At 41.2% G+C, this 4,636-nt stretch overlaps 3 non-coding genes across 3 annotated transcripts; all 3 read right to left on the bottom strand.

The window, feature by feature from the left end:
* Positions 1-433: 433 nt before the first annotated feature.
* On the bottom strand, positions 434-506 carry trnav-cac (transfer RNA valine (anticodon CAC)). The gene has a single exon. It is a non-coding gene; the product is annotated as a tRNA-Val (tRNA).
* Positions 507-699: 193 nt separating this feature from the next.
* Positions 700-771, bottom strand: trnad-guc (transfer RNA aspartic acid (anticodon GUC)). Its single transcript has one exon. It is a non-coding gene; the product is annotated as a tRNA-Asp (tRNA).
* A 1,092-nt stretch (positions 772-1,863) lies between these two features.
* trnav-cac (transfer RNA valine (anticodon CAC)) lies at positions 1,864-1,937 on the bottom strand. Its single transcript has one exon. It is a non-coding gene; the product is annotated as a tRNA-Val (tRNA).
* Positions 1,938-4,636: the final 2,699 nt, after the last annotated feature.

Below are 4,636 nucleotides of genomic sequence, written 5' to 3'. Positions count from 1 at the left end.
CACATTAGAACAGCAGCAAAAGCAGTCAGAAAAAGGAAAAGGCATCATTGTTCCGTGCACGGCAGGAGTCTGTGAGAAACCCCAAAGGATTTTCAACCAACACAATGTCCCGGTATGTTAAAAAATCCACCAAGAACCTGAGACAGGCTGCAGTACACCCCAAGGACAAACTGCCAAGAGATAAGATACAACAAAACAATGTCATAAAGGAGAAGTCAAACAAACCCTCCACAAACACTACTGATCTAAAACTTGGATTCACTCTGCCACTTGTTGCTGTTAAAGAAGTAGAACTGACACTTAAGCCACCAGACGATGAAACTCAGGACTTGCAGGACTTTTTGTTAGGCTCAGTAATAGCAGCAATTCAGTGTGCTAGATTCAAAGCACCTCTTGGAAGAGTAACCCAGAAAGAACGCCTACGGTGGCCACTTGTTTCTGCCCGGTTTTGATCCGAGGACTTTTCATGAGTGAGACGAATGTGATAACCACTACACTACAGAAACTGTGGCGCAACTCCGGAGCCCACAAGCTTCGCATTAAAATCAAACTGTACGAGTGACACACGTAGGTTACAGTTCATGGGGGTTGTGTGCTCTGGACTTTCCCACCCTTTTTTTGGTGATGCCATTTTTCTCAAATGTGCAGCTTTTGACTTGAGTCCTGATCACAAAACATGCAACAACAACCAAAAAGGAACTCCTCATTGGAGAATCGAACCCCAGTCTTCTGCATGACAAGCAGAGACACTAGCCACTATACTAACGAGGACAGGAAGACTACAATTTTGCCCCCCCCCCCCCCTTTTTTTTTTCTCCATCTTTCTTGTGGCACAAAACGCATGAACCAGGCCACAGTAGCCCACAGCATTCATTCAATTTATGCTGTCGAAAACAGCTTTGGAAAACATACAAAGGAGCTCATTGGTCTAGGGGTATGATTCTCGCTTAGGGTGCGAGAGGTCCCGGGTTCAAATCCGGATGAGCCCAAACTGTTGCTTGAAAATGTGTTTCAACCCTAAAACAGTGCACTTCATAGAGCTGTCCTTGGAAACATCCCTTGAGCTTTTAACCTTGTGTCAGTCACTGACCTCAGGCACATAAAACAGTCAGTGTGAGTGGCTTCTTCCAAGTTGTGTTGTTTCAGTCTGGGCTCTGAATCCAGCGATCCAACTTTGAGTCTTGGCCGAAGTTTCACAGGCCATCCATGTGGTAGAGCAAGCCGTCCTCAATCAATACCCATTGCAGACAAACTCTTTTTGTGAAGTTGGGAATCCAAGAAGAAAAGTGGGTTGTTTGTAGAGTATTCATAAAGGTATTTAGTTTTCTTTGTCAACATTCAAGGCTTAACCTCTACAGGTATGGCTTCTGGGCTCACCTGGCTGTGGGATGTTGCATCATTTTTAGGTCTTTTGCAACATTGATTGAGCTCAAGGATGGCAAGGCATTGAAGAAGCACATTACAACAGCAGCAGAAAGCAGAAAGAAACAGGGAAGGGTATCATTGTTCCGTACCGGTATATTACAAATCCACCAACACCCTCAGACAAGCTCCGGTACACCCCAAGGACAAACTGCCAAGAGATAAAACACAACAAACAACATCATACAGGTGCAGTCAAACAAACCCTCCACAAACACTACTGATCTAAAACTTGGATTCACTCTGCCACTTGTTCTTCCCGGTGGCTGGATGCTGTTAAACAAGTAGAACTGACACTACAGCACCAGATGATGAAACTGTGGGGCTCACAGGACTTTGTCTGGGCTTTTTGTTAGGCTCAGTAATAGCAGCAATTCAATGTGCTAGATTCAAAGCACCTCTTGAAAGAGCTACCCAAAAGGAATGCTTACGCAGACCACTTGTTTCTGCCCAGTTTCGAACCGGGGACCTTTCATGTGTGAGACGAATGTGATAACCACTACAACTACAGAAACTGGAGCATTGCTCATGAGCCCACAAGCTTCACATTAAATCAAAACCGTACAATGAGCAACGTACGTAGGTTACAGTTTCTGGGGGTTGTTTGCTCTGGACTTTCCCACCATTTTTTTGGTGATGCTTTTTCTCAAATGTGCAACATTTGACTTGTGTCCTGATCACAAATAAGCATGCGAGAAGAAAAAAAAGTAACTCCCTGTGGGGGAATCAAACCCCAGTCTTCCCCATGACAGGCAGATATACTGGCCACAAAACTAATGAGGACAGGAAAGACTGCAATTTTGCCCCCCCCCCTTTTTTTTTTATGTGTTTTTCTTGTGGCACAAAACGTGTGAACCAGGCCACAATACCCCACAGCATTCATTCCATCTTTATGTCATCGAAACAGCTTTGGGAACCATGAACAGGAGGCTCATTGGTCTAGGGCACAGGTGTCAAACATGCAGCCCAGGGGCCAAATCCGGCCCGCCAAAGGGTCCAATCCGGCCGGAGGATGACTTTGTGAAATGCAAAAATTACACTGAAGATATTAACAGTCAATCATTTTACTTAAGGGGCCATAAAAAAGCCCTACTTTAGTCTTAAGTGGCTCAGATCAGTAAAATACTACAATAAAAACCTACAAATAATGACTATTCCAAATTTTTCTTCTGTTTTAGTGTAAAAAAAAAAAAAAAAAAGTGAAATTACATGAAAATGTGTAGATTTACAAAGTAGCCTTTCACAAAAAATAGGAAAAACTAGAAATTTGTTAAGAGAAGTAAGTGTAATTTTACTAATTTTCTGCCAGTTACTCAAATATTTTGTACATTTGCAGATCCATTGTGATCTGTAAGTTGTAATCCACATTTACAAATGATAAGCAGAGGCAAATAGAGCTAAAATTGCACTTATTTTTCTGAATAAATTTCAGTTTTTTCATGGTTGTTCATGTTATTTACATTTTAAAAGGACAGTTTATAGATGTAAACATTTCCATAATGAAATTTACTTTTTTGCTTTAAAAACACATTAAAATGTTTGGAGTGGTAGTATTTATAAATTATTATGTTATTTATTTACTGGTCCGGCCCACTTCAGATCATATTGGGAGGATGTGGCCCCTGAACTAAAATGAGTTTGACAACCCTGGTCTAGGGGTAAGATTCTTACGTAGGGTGCAAAAGGTCCAGGGTTTCAAATCCTGGGTGAGCCTAAAGTGTTTCTTTAAAATGCAGTTCAATCCCAAAACAGTGCAGTTTTCTAAGATCTCATACCTCACCTTTAAACAGTTAATGTTTTCTATGTTGTACCATGAGTAAAATATGAGTTTATAAGATTTGAAAACCAATGCATTCCTTAATTTTCATCTTCATTGTGCCTCTACAGATCACATCTGTGAGGTCTGGTAATGAATCGACATTTGCAGACTTGGCTACAGCAGCAATTAGCAGTGTTCATATGGAACAAACTGAACAAATTAATCAATGTGACAAAGAAGTGACAAAGACTGATATATTACCTTTGTGTTTATTCAAAGAAAACATCATCATTGTCCTGACCTCTGAGATACAATGACCACATTGGCACATGGTGAGTCACTGGCAGGTTCTGGCTGAAAGACCAAAGCTATTGAAAGTCAGGTTCTTTATGTCCTGTCCAGAGACAAAGGCAGACTTCCAGCTTTCATAGCCATGCTTCACGGGCCTTTGAGAGACATTTACTGTGAGTTATAACATTTCACGGCAATGGATTGAAAAAATATTTGCCCCGGGTAGACAGAAGCATGAGGCAGTATGAATGAAATATAGTCACCACCTCCGTGAATAGATGGCGAAGTCAGGGATGTGTGTGAAAGGCTGTCGTCATTGACTTGATTTTTTGGTCTATTATGGGACACTTTGCTGACATGGAGTGATGATTTGATAAACAATGAAGACTATGAAGATATTTGATTGTGCCAGTTGTGGAGATTTTGTCATTTTGGTCGAATAAAAGGCGATTTTGACAAGAGATGGGATGCTAAAAAGAAAGAGGGATGAGGCATGGGACGAAGGAGGGGAAGTGGGGGATATGAATCCATTAAATGAAGATGGAAATCATTTTCCCTCTAAGACCTCCAATCCTCCTACAGGTAAATGTGAGCCCTCCACACACACACATATACACTCCAGCAATACATTTACAGCTCTCAGCCTGAGATGTAATTAATTCAAGAGCCAATACCGGTGGAGATGAGCGCACCTGCCCTCGCTCTCATTTCCATATAGTGGTATGGCTGGAGGTTTACAATGAGTCCCCCTCCGCTCTTGGCACGAAGATATATCTGCCTTTTTAAAGAGAAGCCACAACATATTCTCACACTTACTCCCCTTCCTGTTTACTTATTCATCAGACCAAATCAAAGCAGGTTTTCCCAGTTGGAAACATGCTTGACAGCAATTTCAGCTTGTTCTGGGTGATTTCTGTGTCACTAAAGTCCTCAAATCAACAAATGAGCTGCTACAATCAGACAATACTGAGACATTTCTAAAGCGAAATAGAAATTAAACCCAAATTAAAAGTGTTAGTATTAGGGAAGCAAATTATCGATTACTCCATTAATCCATTAGTTGGTTGACCTTATCGATCAATTAGCAATTAGCTGATAAGTGGCGATTTTCCTGAGAACCTGAATTTCTCTTTGGATAGGGTCTATAAGAATAAAAGCTAAATA

Source organism: Sphaeramia orbicularis, chromosome 22 (assembly GCF_902148855.1).
Source record: "Sphaeramia orbicularis chromosome 22, fSphaOr1.1, whole genome shotgun sequence".
Lineage (NCBI taxonomy): Eukaryota > Metazoa > Chordata > Actinopteri > Kurtiformes > Apogonidae > Sphaeramia > Sphaeramia orbicularis.
Note: the sequence above shows the minus strand (reverse complement) of the source record. Positions and strands in the feature narration are given on the sequence as shown.